Here is a 16,740-nt window from a genome sequence, read left to right as displayed (position 1 = left end):
GAGCAAGCGGTAGCAGACTTACTGCAAATTAATATGGTTTCAAATCCTGCAGGTGCGATCTATGGAAAGAAGAGACATGAGATGATAATAACAGTGAAATTGGGCAATCAGCTGAGGTAGAAAATGAAAAATCTCAAAATGAAGTAGGAATTGACAACGTACTTGCCGAAACGACACGAAACGTTTAAACTAAAATATTCTTTTCTATTCAGATGTAAATGGCGAACATCTTCCTTTGGTCCCATTATATGCACGTGTGTTCCGTCAATGCAACCGTCAACGCCCGGGAAATTTGTTTTTGAATAAAAAATAGTTTTATTTTGACGCTTTTCCTCTTCTGTTAATTTGGAAAAATTGGGATTTACACAGTTTTTCCTCTATTAACTCCAAAACTTCGCTTAATACCTTTGAAAATGTGGGCTGAGCCATCCCGAGGTTAAAGGCATTGTCATGGGATTTTTGAAAGCTTCCTTCTGCAAAAAACCTTAAAGCTGTGGCTGTATTGCTGTTGATCTGTGGGTTTTTAAAGTCATTTTTTAATGTCTATACTATATAAATAACAGCAGTCTTTTGGAAGCCGAAAATAGGCTTTAAACCTAAAAAATTAACAATTATTTTGATGAATGTTGGAAACCAAACAAACTCACAATACTGACTGTGCAATTCTATAGAAAAAGATTTATATCTTAACACGTTGACTGCCAAGGCCATTTTCAGAAAACTGGCCAAAAATGACATTTTGATTTTTTCACATGATATTACTAAAAACTCTATTTCTAGATCATTGGTATCATCAAAAATCGAAAATGATGTTTTTTAAAGGAGAAGAAGGACCTACGAGTTATCTCGTAGTTGGCTTCTGGGAAAGAACTCGCTACGAATTATCTCGTAGTTGGCTTCTGGGAAAGAACTCGCTACGAATTATCTCGTAGTTGGCTTCTGGGAAAGAGAATTACCTCGTAGTCGTTACGCAGAAGCCGAGTTAATTCGTAGTTCCTTTTTCTCCTAAAAAACATCATTTTTGCTTTCTATAGTATTTTGTTTTATAGTTATTATTATTTATTATAATTATCATAATTTTATTATTATTTTCTTTCCTTTTAGATTTATAAACATTCTCTAAAATTACTGTTATAATTATCAAGAACCCAATATGGATTAGAAAAGGGCACTGAATCAAAGTGAAATTGAGTACAACGTAAATCTAAGTGATTCAGAACATGATTTCAGCGATGGTTGTAACGACATTTAGTTTAGAGTTTGTAAAGATTAGTAGTGGTTTCGGTCAGATTCCTATTAAAAAGATGAAGATGAAAACGCTGGGAATGGTTTCCACAGTTTTGAGGAAAAAAGTACAAAATCCACAAAATTGGTGGGTTATTTGCAAAATCTAGAGCTCAGAGGTAATTTCATTGGAAATGAGGTTTGGCATATACCTACAAATGTATACTTCAACATCTTCGAAAGATCAACTTCCGATTTATGTCGTATAAAATTTGAGCAGTACCAGATATATATTGATACTGTCTACGTCCCGTCATGTTAGTAACAAATGATATCCCCATTGAAAATCAGTTTAGTTCCCGCAGAGCTGGAACGCAATTGCAAATGGACAAATACATATATACGTATGTTTATCGAAAAAGTATGATATTCAAAATTGGAAAGCAGTCTACCTTCAGCATTCATTGTGAACGGCCGATTTGTGTTACGCGCGTATCTACTAATAAATTTGACTGCTATTAACTCTCATTTATTCTCTTTTGTCATCATAAAGAGTACCTAATATCTTTTGGTAATAAATACGTTTACCATGTCTTCCTACTCCGGAGGAAATTATTATGGGATTCTCGATCCCGGAGGGTCTTCCCCCGAAAGGAGAAAACCTAAGAACCAGACAACCTAAAGTTTGGGTAATTCGATGGATTACCCACAACTTGCACAGCCGAGACTAAGAAAAGCGTGTCCTAAATATGTTATACTAAAAACAACAGATCCAGATAAACCAATTAAATCGTACAACATATTCTTGATTTCAAAAGCTATAAAAGGAATTTCAAGTGAGCCTACCTTAAAAACAACACTTACAAGAGACGGGAATCTACTGATATTAACTAAAATGAAGCTCAGGCTGCCAGATTTGTCAAAGCCAAAAAATTAGCTGGAATATGCCAAATTGAATGCAGTTTGCATCCCAAATACCATACAAGGATTTGTAAGGTGCGAGTTACTAACAGAACTCACTGAACAAGAAATTGTAGATGGATTGAAAATGCAAGGCGTAGTTGGATGTAAGAAAATCACTTCATACCGCGATGGAAAAGTTTTAAATACTCCCTCATGTATTCTGAGTTTTGATCTTTATGATCTACCAGATAGCATAGAAATTGGCATGATAAATTGCAAAGTGCGCGAATATGTTCCGAATCCTATACAATGTAAAAATTGTTTTAAGTTAGGTCACACTAAAAAATTCTGCAAAAACAATCCCATTTGTGAAGTATGTTCTGCTCTTGTACACGATCCAACACCTTGTTAAAAATTGAATGCACTAATTGTAACCATGCACATAGATCCAACCACAAAAAATGTCCAGTCTTTCAACAAAGAAAAGAAATTCTAAAAAATAAAACAATAAAGAAATGCTCCTTCAAAGAGGCAATCCAATGCACTCCTAAATCAGACACATTTGAAATACCTACTGAGACTCTTGAAAATGCAGTAGCAGAACGAAAAATGAGAATTAACAAAATACAAAGACATAATACCGTTAATGAGAACCAATCATCATCACCTACAAGCAATGGTGCACAAGAAGGGAATGCTATTTTGGGTTTTTGTATGGGAAAGAGAGTTGTAGTTAACATTTTCGTAAAGACGTGTGCATGGCTGCCTACAAGCAACAATCTAAGCCTAACCAAAGAAGCAGAAATAAATACAGAAAACAAAACCAATAACAATTCATCATCAATACTCCCAACCGCCACCCAAAACACAACAACAACTAACAAAGAACAAAACACTCAAAGTACAACTTCAAACGCTAAAGGAACAACTTCTCCAAAAGCAGAGTAAAACAAAATAGATAGAGAGAAACTACTAGACAATTTTCACTCGAGAATTGAATTTCTCTCTGGGAGTAATTCAAATGCTCCAAATAATATATCTAAAAACATCACACATAATACAAACACAGATTGCTAAATATAACTACAAAACTGCTAATTGGAATTTGTATAAACAATTAGTTGATGAACAACTCATAAACAAGTGCTTGGATGGAAATGTAAATAAGGTCAATGCTATAGTAACCCCTGTCAGGGGTAACAATCTTGACGCGATACAAGGGCTTAGGTCGCAATTTCTCGATACTCGACATGGCATCTTAAACGGACTAGCAGAGATCCGTTTTACTTGACTTTTTTGAATGCGAGAAAGTGCGGCTGACCAAAGGTTATCCAGGTAGTGATCTCCTACCCATCAGAGATCCCCCAACACCGGTGTGTTATGCGTAATACTCGTGCCTATCGGTGTTTTAATGTTTGCAGTGGGGTACCTAAAACTGTATTCGAACGGAGCCTCGTTGACACCTGAGCGAATCAAAGAGTAACGAACCTGTTCTTCTGTCAATGCCCTTACCGTGGTAAGGAGGCAATGCCACGGCTGACCTCCCATCCTTCCCTTAAACTATATAGCTCATGGATAAAAGAACTTTTAAAAAAACCACCAAAAACAAAAACCCTCTAAAAAACAAAAAACCCCGACTGATGTTGGTGTGGATGCCTTGGCACCCTCAGTCTTCACTTCCACAAGCGCAAATACCTCTCTCTCGTTGACGATTAGGAACATGGACACGGACAACTCTCATTTAATCTCCCCCTCCACTTCGCGTGGTACCCTAAACAGGGGTAAGGTCGACAGCCCTACTTTAGACATTATAAATGACAGTCTAAATAGACAGAGTAGGGTCCTCCTATCCAAGATAGATGAGAACTTTCTCACACCAACAAACTTTGATGACGAACAGGTCGACGAGGTGAATGACTCAACTCTAACCAACGAGGAAGAAATAACGGAATCCACCATTATTCCCTCCACAGGTCAAGCTGAGTCGTCACCTCTGTCCGACAAAATCGTTCCTCCAATTTGTTCAGGAGAAATACCCTCACAGCTTCTTAGACAAACTGCGGTAGATGAAGTTGTCGGAGAGTGAGACGCAACCATGGAGGTCATGGATGAGTCGCAAAAACCCTCAACCTCAAAACGCGCAAGTAAAGAAGCTATGGATAGGAAAGACTATCGTTTTGCAATCTCGTATTGTAGGCGATTTGTCGATAAGGACCCCAAGACCATCACCGAAAGGGAATTTAAATTAATTGGGAAAAACCTAAAGTTTGTGAGGAGGTTCGGAAGAAAATATCCTCACTTAACGATTAGGGATTTCCCAATTAACAAAATTCCCACGTCGCGTGAGGGAGGGTATTCTGCCGTAATCCGTATGGAAGTGACGACAGACCACCCTCCTACTACTATACCCGCCGGTGACCTGGCAAAATCACAGTCCATACAGACTGGGAAGAGGCCAACAAGGTCAAAAACCAGGCCCAAAAAAACCGCTGCCTCCCCAAACCCCTCTTCTGTCCCTTCTTCTAAGCCCATAAATAAGGTGATAGAGGTGGGTCGGCTGATGGGCAGGGGAAAGCTCGATAAACGGGATGAGAAGTCAGCGCCAGCGAAGACTTCTTCAAAGCCCGTAGTGGTGAAGAGGATGAGGTCCTCTGAGGAGCAACCACCGGCTGCGAAGAAATCATCGCTGTCACGGCCGATCATCTCGCAGATCTCTGCCGCACCGGTAATCAAGGTGAGTGCAGGAGCCAGTAACTGTGGGGCTATAAACTCCGCAGCGACCGCCACCATGCAAAAACCTTGTGAGCCGAAGGTGATCAAGGAGAGTGTGAAGGACAACACAGGGAGGAGCAACACTCCCACAGTCGCTGTCCCTTCACAAAAACTTTGTGAACCAGCCAGCGGGTCATCATTGACAGGGCAGACCCTAATGGAAGGATCAGCACAAGTCACTGGTTGCAAATCGAGGGTCATCTTAGAGACGTTCTCATCTCAGACGAGGTGGATCGCAGTAAAGTCAGACTCGGTCAGTCTGCCCCCTATAAGGGGGTAATGGTTGTTAACTGCGAGAATAAAGAATCTGCAGATTTCCTTAAATCTACCTTTAACAACCTTGATCCTCTTTGGGAGGGGTGCGATCTGGCTGCTGTCAGCATTGCTGAGATTCCGTGTGGGATGGTGACTTCAGTATGGGTCCCCGTCCAACTATGGAGCTGGACAAAATACTGAAGTTAGTCGAGAGGCAGAACGTCGATCTTCAGATGGAAAACTGGAGAATTCTCAGTTCCTATCCGAAGAACGGCGGTCTTGTCATTCGCTTTGCAACGGATGTTAGCGGGGAATCCTACCTACGTAGTCGAGAGGGGTTGCTTAACTTTGGATTGGGAAGGTTATGTTTCAGAATCCCACCAAAGCAACAATAGGAGATAGGCAACAGCAGCTCAGTGTGGTGCAGATTAATCTGCATCATTGTAAAGCTGCTGCTACCGAGCTCCTACTTACTCTCTCGACTTCCAAAATTGATATTGCTCTAGTCCAGGATCCTTATTTATACAATAATAAGGTTGCTGGACTGAGTAATAACAACTACACTGTCCTCGCTGCCTCGAACGGAGACAAGGTGAGAACATGTGTAGTCGCAAAAAAGAACCTAAAACTAATGCTTCTCTCTAATTTCAGACAGAGGGCATGGAAAACCCTTTATAATGGCCTCTGTCTACATGTCCTATGAAGACCCCGACCCACCCGGCGGCATCGTAAATACTCTAATGGACGAAATGGGGAGCACAGGCCACATCATTCTTGGATGCGATGCAAACGCTCATCACTTCCATTGGGGAAGCAGCGATACCAACGCTAGGGGTGAGTCAATTTTTAAATTCATTTTGCAACATAATTTAAGAATTTGTAATAGGGGTACCACACCCACCTTCCAAAATAGAGTTAGAGGCGAAGTAATTGACATCACCCTAACCAATTTGGAAGACTCCGAAGTTACGGACTGGAAGGTATCTGAAAAGTGCTCTTTTTCAGATCACAAGATGATACTCTTCAAAGTCCCCATAAGTTCGGAGAAACAAAAACCATACAGGAATCCCAGGAGGACAGACTGGAACAATTACAGCTTACAAACGACTGCGGTGTTAAGCAATCCTCAAAGATTGTCTACAGCAAAGGAAAAAAGCGAATATGGGCGATAGACAGCTTCCAGCCCAATAAATCTCCTGGACCGGATGGCATTATACCGGCCATGCTGCAATACGCAGCTGATCCGGTACTGGCAACCATAAAGGAAATCTACAGGGCCTGTCTGCGTCTATCGTACATTCCTAACCCATGGAAGGAGGTAACGGTGACTTACATTCCCAAAGCTGGGAAGCCTAGTCACACACTACCTAAGGACTATAGACCTATTAGTCTTTCTTCCTTCCTCCTCAAAACTCTAGAGAGACTAATTGATTACGACATCCGGTCTCATCTAGATCCCAAAATCATAAGCAACTCGCAGCATGCCTATATTAAAGGCAAGTCGGTGGACACCGCCTTACACGAGGTGGTTGGATATACTGAGAGAAATATGGAGGGTTCCTGCTTCACACTTGCAGCCTTTCGCGATATAGAGGTAGCCTTCAATAATATGAATCTGGAATCCATTCATATCTCTCTCACTAACGCAGGAGTTTCCTCTATCCTTATTAGGTGGGTTGATGAAATGCTGAAAAGAAGGATCATCAACACCCATCTAGGAGAGAGTTCCGTAAGGAAAAGGGTTTGCAGGGGTATGCCCCAAGGAGTTTTATCACCCCTCCTTTGGCTCCTTGTAATAAACGAAATTCTTGTGAAATTCAATCAACTAAGGACGAAGGTGGTAGCCTATGCTGACGATGTTGTTATCCTCATAAGCGGCAAATTCTTGCCGACCATATCAGACCTTATGCAGCGTGCTTTAGTGCAGCTATCTCGCTTGGGCTCGCGCCAATGGACTGGGTGTGAATCCAACGAAGACTGAGCTCGTACTCTACACGAAGAAGCGCAAAATTTCCGATTTTCCGCTACCAAAACTGGACGGTGTTGCCCTAAAACTTTCATCGCAAGCCAAATACCTCGGTGTTATCCTGGACCAACGTCTTAATTGGAAAAGGAACACTGAAGAAAGGGTCAAGTGGGGTTTTATGGCACTCTATTCCCATTTTTTTAATTAATTTATTTATTTTCACAAATGAGAACCTAGCCCATAGGGCCAAGAACGGTTCCAAAAACCACAACACATCTACTACTACAATATCTTAAAAACTAACAATACAGTGTTCTCTAAAAATATTAGAATTGAAATAACAATAAAAAGCACAAAATAAAAACAAGTAATTGAGGTAAAAGAAAAAACAATAGATAACCAGCTATGCAATTATAATAATTTACGAAATTTACAATAGCACAAAAACAAATAAACATTAAATTCCTTGCAGATTGACATTTTCCAATAACCTTCTTCTATAACACTTCAAGGAGCCACTGAACGATTTAAGACACTGTGGCAAACTATTAAACACATGAGCTACTCTTACAAAGAAGGATCTCTCCAACAAAGAAGTCAATCGTGGTATAATGATTTGTGTATTCCTCACTGACCTACTGAAAACAAATAAACCTACTACAGAGGAAGGGGCTTGGACCATAAATGTCTTATAGAAAAACAGCATACTTCTTATCTTCAGTAAGTTATCAAATGAACTACCAAGAAATTCCTTTACACAATGAGAAACATGATCACGACGCCTAAGCACAAACACATATCGCATAACTCTATGGAACAAAAGCCTGAGCTTGCGCAGAACATAACCACAACTTCCACTAAAGACTTCAATACAAAAAATTGGGCATTATCAGCGCATGTACTACCTGCACTCTTACTTTTTTGGGCAGGGCAATGTCCAAAGAGTATAACTTTCGTAAAATAAAGTTTACCTTGGACACCAAACAATTAACTTGCACATCAAACACTAAACCATTATCAAGCAACAAACCAAGACATTTGATTGAGCTTACCACATCTATAGGCACACTATGGATGGAAACATTAATCAAATTCTCTTGAATGTTGCCGAAAAACATTGCCTTCGTCTTTTGCGTGTTTAATGATAGTCCATTATTAGACAACCACGTCACTAGCATATTAACATTAAAATCAATTGTGACTGCAAAACATCAACAAGAATCTGTTCTCCTTTAAACAAAATTTGTATGTCATCAGCAAACGCAAACGACATACAATTCCTACTATTAATACAACTAAGCAAATCATTAACATACATTACAAATAATAGGGGACCCAAAACTGACCCCTGAGGTACACCACTACTCACAGGTAGGACACCAGAAACACAACCTTTACAACTAACATACTGCTTCCTGCAAAACAAATAGGAAAAAATCATTTTACACGCTGAAGACGAGAAATTGAAAAAAACAACGCAATTTACCAATTAAAATAGAGTGATCAATGCTATCAAAAGCCTTCTCTAAGTCCAACGACAATAACACACAGCAACCACCCCCAGCAACAGTCTTCCTCACATTATCAGTTAAACCAACAAGGAGGGACGTTTTGCTACGATTGCACCTAAAACTATACTATCATGCAAAAGTGATAGCCTGTTTATATAGCCTAGCATTTGATCTTTTAAAATATGCTCACACATTTTAGAGAGTATAGGCATAATCGAAATGGGCCTGTATTCTCCCGAGTCTTTGCCTTTGTGGATAGGCACAACTTTAGAAATTTTCCAGACCTCAGGAAAAGCCGACACCGTTAGCATTGTATTTACAATGTGCATCAAATGCCTCCCTACCAAGGAAATACCAATCTCAGAAATTTCAGTTGAAAACCGTCATAACCCACTGCCTTAGACTTAATCTTATTAAAAGATTCCACAATTTCAACAATGTCCACAGCACGAAAAACCATCATACAAGCCTTCAGGAACACAAGAAACATTAAATTCATTACTTGATTGATTAGACACGAAATTACAATTCAAACGATCAACATCAACTCCTCCAACTTCACTATCATCATCCCTTAAACCATTTTTGTTTAAGATTGACCATATATTGTTATTTTGTAGGGACGTCCCTTGCTCATCTCCCCTCCACTTTTCTTAACAATTGTTAAGTGAAGTGCAGTGGTTAGTGGCTATGAATAGGGAGTCTATTTATATTTGTATTTCCATGAATTCCTTTGATAGTCATTAATCATAGTATGCATAGTATTTATGTATATATATTATTTATGTATATGTATATATATATATATATATATTACTTACTTTACTTAGCTGGCCTTTTACAGAACATTTGTTCCATAAGCCGAACTAAGAAAAAATCTCCAATCCTCTCTGTTTGCTGCTGTATTTTCCCAATCTGGGATATGTAGCTTTGTGATATCTCGTTTCACTTGTTCGCTCCAACGAAGCTTTGGCCTTCCAGATCTGCGAGAACCTCCATGCGGCCCGTATTTATACGCCTTTTTAGCGGGTTCATCATCACTCATTCTTATAACATGGCCTAGCCATCGCAATCGTTGTATCTCGATTCGTTCAACTATATTGATGTCATTGTATAGTTGATACAGCTCGATGTTCATACGACGCCGATATTCGCCGTCAACACAGATTGGCCCGTAGATCTTTCGAAGAATTTTTCTCTCAAACACACAAAGCACTGCCTTATCTGCTTGAGCAAGTACCCATGCTTCGGAACCATACATTAGCACGGGTAGTATCAGTGTTTTGTACAGTGTTATTTTTGTTTGACGAGAGGTGGCTTTATTCCTAAACTGCTTACTCAGCCCAAAGTAGCATCTGTTAGCCAACACTATTCTTCTTCGTATTTCACAACTGATGTTATTTGTTGTGTTTATGGCGGTGCCGAGGTAGACGAAGTCCTTTACTACCTCAAAATTATAGGTACCAACATTCACAGATGGTGCGGTGTTTATGGACATATTACGCGTCGATACCATCAACTTGGTTTTTACGCCGTTTACTGCCAGACCAACTTTAGCAGATTCTCTTTCGACTTTTGCAAAGGTGTCAGTTACTTCCTTTACCGATCGACCCATGATGTCAATGTCGTCGGCATAAGCCAGTAACATGTGGCTGTTCGTGTATATCGTTCCATTTCTTTTGACCTTCGCGTCTCGTATGACCTTTTCCAGCAGGATGTTGAATAGATCACACGACAGGCCGTCTCCTTGTCTGAAACCTCTTTTGGTAGTAAACTCTTCGGAGAGGTTCTTTCCAATTTTAACTAAGGATCTCGTCTCAGTTAATGTCATTCTACAAAGTCGAATGAGCTTTGCAGGAATACCAAAATCAGACATGGCTTGGAACACCTTTGAACGTATAGGGCTGTCGAATGCTGCTTTATAATCGACGAAAAGATGGAAGGTGTCGATCTGCATTTCTTGTGTCTTTTCCAGGATTTGTCTCAAGGTAAATATCTGGTCAATGGTGGATTTGCCAGGTCTAAAGCCGCACTGATAGGGTCCAATAATTTCATTGACCATAGGCTTTAGTCTCTCACACAATATGCCAGATACTATCTTATATGCAATAGGGAGCAGACTTATGCCCCTATAATTGGAGCACACAGTCTTATCACCCTTCTTGTGGACTGGACATAGGATGCTCACGTTCCAATCGTCGGGTACGCGTTCTTCCTGCCAGATGGTGCTAACTAGCTGATGCATACACCTTATCAGCGTGTCGCCTCCGGTTTTGAACAGCTCGGCTGGTAGGCCATCTGCTCCTGCCGCCTTATTATTCTTCAGCCGGTTTATTGCTGTCCTTACCTCATCTTGGCTGGGCGGTATACATTCAATACCATCATCTGGGATTGGATCTGTGGTATCTTCGCCGTCTTCACTGCTATCGGATACCAACAGTTTGGAAAAATGTTCTTTCCATATCCTGAGCACACTATCTGTATCAGTTACCAAATTACCTTGTTGATCTCTACAGGACGATATTCCTGTACCAAAGCCATCAGTTTGATGCTTCACTCTTTGGTAGAATTTTCGGACTTCGTGCTGTCTCCTGTACATCTCCATTTGTTCACACTCCCTCTTTTCCATTTCTCTCTTTTTCCTGCGGAAAAGACGTTTCTCCTCTCTCCTTTTCTCCCGATACCTCTCTCGTGCGCTACGCGTTGCTACTGATTGTAAAGTAGCCCTATATGCCGCATTTTTTTCTTCGGTAGCAGCACGGCACTCCTGGTCATACCACGGATTCTATATATATATATATATATATATATATATATATATATATATATATATATATATTTAATTTTAATTATTTACTTCTAAGTTCTTGATGTTTGGATATTGTAGTAAGATATATTACAATTGATGAATAAATGAAATGAAATGAAATATATCCTTCGCAGATTTATTAGTCAACATGTCATTATGCGCAATTAGTTTAAGCCTCCTAATAACCTTTTTTGCTCGGTTTCGGCACCTACAATAAGTCTTCCAATTCACCATATTTTTATCACGAAGGTACGTATTATATGCCGTGTCGCTAAGTGAAAGATGATAACGTATATCAGGAGACTTAAACCAATCAAAACAACATCATGCATAAACCGCAACCCACGATTCACGATTCTGAATCCTTGTTGTTGTAACAGTGTTTTTTTTTTTGTTAGGAACGGACAAATAAACTTAACAAAAACATTGTTACAACAACAACAACGATTCAGAATGCCAATTTGGACATCCACATCAACTACATCATAGACACTATCAAAGTCACACGACACAAAGGCATCAAAAAGGTCCGCAGGATTAACTGAGTCGTACAACGACCGACAAAAAAAAATAAACGAATGCTCAGAAATTCCTGGGCAGAAAAATTGTTTCGAAGAAGCCACTAAATTTGTACACGAGACAAAGAAAAAATCCAATAAAGAGGTAGAGCCATGAGCAACATCAATATGCGTCGGCATTGAATTATGAACAACAGCTGAATTCATTCTACAACAAATATCTCTTACATTTAAACTACGCGACAAATCAAACATATTATTATTAAAATCCCCCATGATAATAACATTGGAGTACCTTACCACTAGGTCAGAAATCTCCTCTTCCATCGTCACAATATCACCTTGCGGCAAATAAACAACTCCAACTAGCATTGCATTGTTGTTCACAATCACCTCACAAAAGATATACTCAACTACACCAAAGGAACTACCTTTGCGTACCACCTTATGCTTCACACATTGAGAAACATACAACACAACACCCCCCTCCTCTAACATTAGGACGATCACTTCTATAACACACATATCCTGGTATTTCAATTGACTTCGTAGAAACCACAGACTTAAGCCAAAACTCAGTAACTCCAAAAATGTCCTGCAAGAACTCCATTGGTAAAAGTTGGGGTCTGAGACCAAAGATCGTACACTGGCTGTACGATACGGTGGTCCTCCCTATTCTTACCTATGGTGGGCTTGTCTGGTGGCATGCTCTCGGGAACAGTGCACTTCTGTCCAAATTATCAAGTGTTCAAAGAGCCGCATCTCTGCTAATCTCTGGCGCCATTAGAAGCACACCTCAAGTCGCCCTGAATGTGATACTTGATCTCCAACCTTTGGACATCACTATACACTTTCAGGCGGCGAGGACGGCTTTTAGGCTTAGAGTGGCAGGTGTGTGGCAGTGTTCACGTTTTGGACATGCTAAGGTCCTCTCCACTTTCACTGATTTATTTGAGTCTAGTGGTTCCAATCACATCAGTGATTATATACCCACTGTACTCAATTTCAGCCAAATAAAAATCACAATCCAAAGCAGAGATGCCTGTTCTAGTGGTAGCCCTCCTCTTGGCGGTCTGGCCATCTACACAGACGGCTCTAAGATGGAGGATGCCACAGGTGCCGGCGTCTTCTGCGAAAATCCACAAATTAAACAATCCTTCAAACTCAATGATAATTGCAGCGTCTTTCAGGCAGAGATTTTTGCAATTAGGAAAGCATGGGAGATGGTCAAAGAACTTGGGAGCAGCCTTGTAGTACCGGTGACTATTTTTGTCGATAGTCAAGCGGCCCTCAAGGCCCTCAAGTCGAGGACCATAAATTCAAAAGCTATCCTCGACTGCAAAAACGCTCTGCTTGAAGTACGTGATATCGTTGGCCTTTGCTGGGTTCCAGGGCACAGTGATATGAGGGAAACGAAGAGGCGGATGAACTAGCAAGGGGTGGATCTCAGTCGACTGACTTACCAGTTGAGTCATCTATCAGACCACCAAGGTGCTACTACATCCGGAAACTTCGCGGTTTCTTTCTTGAGAAGACAGAGCAAAGATGGCACAGGGAACCTGGTTGTAAGGTATCCAAGGCAATCTGGCCTAGCTGCTCTCAATATAGAACCAATTCTCTCTTCTCACTTAATAAGTTAGGGATAAACTTAGGGATAGGTATAGTAATATATATAAAAAATGAATTTACGTGAATTTATATAATTAATTAGTTGCTAGTGATCTCAATTTTACTTTCTATATTTAATATTAATAAGGCATGTTTTAATGCCATGTTTTGGAGTAGTGACATATCTGCGCTTTGCATAATGTATTCCATTTATTGTTTACATGTAAGGATTCAATTTAAATAACTAAATAGGATTATTTCATATGCACACTGAGTAGTGATGACATACAAATATGTAATATCGTCTGCTTCGTCGGAAAAGGTCGTAAGTCCACTTTTTTTGGAAATCGCGTTTTTGTTACAGGATGATAGTACACGTCAAAACACGTCGTATGATACAAAGACTACCATTTTCTTTTTTCTATATGTTTTGCCCTTGTCGGAAAAGGTCGTAAGTCCACAAAACGTACAAATTTGAGTACGAAAAAGTCGTAAGTCCACAGGAAAATGTATACTTTAAAAGAATACTGCAGCTAATGAAGTTCAGATATAATGTTTAACGTCATCCATGGTTGGGGTACAATGTAAAGAACAGAGATCATCAATGAGTTACTTGCCCCCGTAAGCCAATTGAGCACGCACAAGTTTTTTGGGCCTTTTGCTTTTTTAACGTATGTGTTTTCTCGCACTCGGTATTTTTTCCACCACCACAAAAAATACTTACGACGCATCAAGACCGTTGCTTGTGCGTAATAAGTAAAACAAGTGTCCATCGTATTTTGCACTGAATACAAAACTCGCAATCGTAGATAGTTTGCCAATTGGCTTATCAAGTAGAAGCACACACACAACACTACAAAAAATAAACAATTGTAATTTTATTTGTTGTTGTTTCGTTTGTGTATGCTTTTCTTTATTTGCTTGGAATGTTATGTGTGCTTTTGCATGTTCTTTTAACGTTTGAAAATCAGTGCTAGAAAATGATCTTAGCTCTCATTCTCTCGGAGAGCACGAGACAATCGGTTGAATTACAAGGGTTGAAAACAACACTTGATGTGCAATGAGCAAAAAAGTAAGACAGAAATTGTTATTGCGTATTTAAAACTACTTGGCAAAGCATACACAAGTGTCAAAAAATATCCATTTTTAAATAACTTATTTTTTGAGTGGCTAGCCACACTCGTACATATTTTGAGAATGGCAAGCAACACTTGCATTTATTTTTTAGAGTAGCAAGCCGCACATACGCTTGTTTTTCAGCATGTGGCTTATGAGTGTCAAAATCAGCTACTTGCGCACTTCTCTGGTAAAGAACTAGCCTACACGTTTGGATGATAATCGGATGATATTTGGCGGAGCCTTTGGACCAAACTTTTGAAAAAAATGTGATAATTTCTGTATTGCAACGAAAATTTACATTTGAAATATATTTCCCCTATAAGCGAACTGATTATGGAAGATGAACTTCTGGTCTTTTCATTGATACAAATTGTGATGCAGTATGTGTTCAAATACCTCATATATTGAAAAAATTGTAAAAAAAAACCAAGTTTTTTGCTGTTTTACTGTCGTATATCTTACTTAACTTTATTAGCTGGTAATTTGTGGTTTCTCTAGGGACATTTATTCACATAACGAGATTAGTTTGAATTCTGAATTGAATAAAGTAATACCTTCTAACGGACGGGTAAGTGCAATGTTTATATTATTAAATGATTCTAAAATAAATATTGATTGAAATGTTATTAAACTAAGAAGACATAATGGTTTTTGCTAACAAAGAGCAGTATAAATTTGGAATGGAAATAGACGATGGTGTCATGGGTCTATTTTCCTATGGTTTTCACGGTGATTCTGAAAGCTCTGATGATAAACTTCCTAAGCCCAGGAAGACATTACATTCATTCTGAGGAATATTGAGGCCACACCTTCAAAATACCGGAAATCGGGAGGTACCGTTCTATGGGGGGGGGCGTCAATACCAAACATCCTAGAAGTAATAGAAACTTCTATACCAAATCACGAAGATCTATCTTTAAAATAGCGAGCTGTATCTTAATTTCAAAAGACGGACAAACGGTCATGGTTATAAGGACTTAGAATTTTACTTTGATCCATATTATGGTGGAGGGTATAAAAATCTTCAGAAATGTTGGTGTCGATATGCAATTTTAACATACCGCCAAATAACTGATGACTTGAGGCATGCCGACTGTGTCCACCTTCTTAAAATGTATCTTATATACCTGATGAAACTATAGCTATCGATATGTTGCCTTCTAATCTAATCACTTGCTTTTCAATTAGACCAACGCTTCGTTATGCATAACATCTGGTATTTCCATTGATTTGGAGCATATTTAAGAAAGTGGGGGTGGTCGGGTCTTATTGCTAAAATATGTAGCCAGGTTTGGGGAAACGGAATCGTTCGTAAGTTTTATATATGTATATAGCGCATTTAAAAAATAGGGCACAGGTGTAACCCGCTCCTCCGAAATTCAACAAAATATATAGCCTACTTCCACCAAGGGACATCCCTGTGCATAATCTGAAAATTACATGAAAAAGTACTTAGTGTAGGAGATTCAACAACAGTTGCCTCGCAAATTAATTTTCTGACCGATATTTTCATAACTTTAGCAAAAAAGCGTTTTTTAAAAAACATGGCCTGCCACCCCGCCCCCTTCCAAATTCAAAAAAATATAGAGCCTAATTTCACTCCGGTTGTTCCTTGTATATTCTCTGATATTTTCAAACAAACTTATAATACCCTTTCCACATAGTTTTGTAAAGTATAAATATTTTATTTTAAAAACGTCCATAAATTGTAGAAAAAGGTCGTAAGTCCCTACAAAAATACAAAACTGTACAAGGAAATGATCGTAAGTCCGAAGACATCCAATTATCTCCCAAACGCGACGGAACTTTATCAAACAAAGTACAGGTATTGAAGCGGAATAAATAAACGAAGAATTCTGCCTTTACCACCATAATAAAATCTTTAATACAGAAAGCGCTGGAATGTTTTTTCTTCCTCCTGAAAAATTTATTGAGAGGGACTTACGACTTTTTCCGACGGAGCAGACGGTATAATGTAATTCATTTTAATTGGTCTGATGACTTAGAATTATTGTAAAGTTGATTAATAAAATAAATAAAAATAAATAAAGACCA

The 16,740-nt window shown here is 39.1% G+C and overlaps 1 protein-coding gene across 4 annotated transcripts in view; it reads right to left on the bottom strand.

The window, feature by feature from the left end:
• Klc (kinesin light chain) overlaps positions 1 to 16,740 on the bottom strand; it is a 394,492-nt gene that overhangs the window by 267,652 nt on the left and 110,100 nt on the right. The window contains exons 1-3 of one of the 4 annotated variants that reach the window (XM_073986275.1): positions 406 to 513; positions 163 to 337; positions 23 to 59 (exon numbers count right to left, since the gene is read on the bottom strand). The exons of the other annotated variants lie outside the window; for them this stretch is intronic. The gene's annotated coding sequence lies outside the window, so the exon portion shown is untranslated. Of the gene's footprint in view, positions 1 to 22; positions 60 to 162; positions 338 to 405; positions 514 to 16,740 lie in introns of those variants that run through there. 4 annotated transcript variants of the gene reach the window in all.

Source organism: Musca autumnalis, unplaced genomic scaffold (assembly GCF_047663935.1).
Source record: "Musca autumnalis isolate F117 unplaced genomic scaffold, ASM4766393v1 scaffold_4, whole genome shotgun sequence".
Classification (NCBI taxonomy): domain Eukaryota; kingdom Metazoa; phylum Arthropoda; class Insecta; order Diptera; family Muscidae; genus Musca; species Musca autumnalis.
The sequence above is the reverse complement of the archived record's forward strand: the minus strand, read 5'-3'. Positions and strand labels throughout refer to the sequence as shown.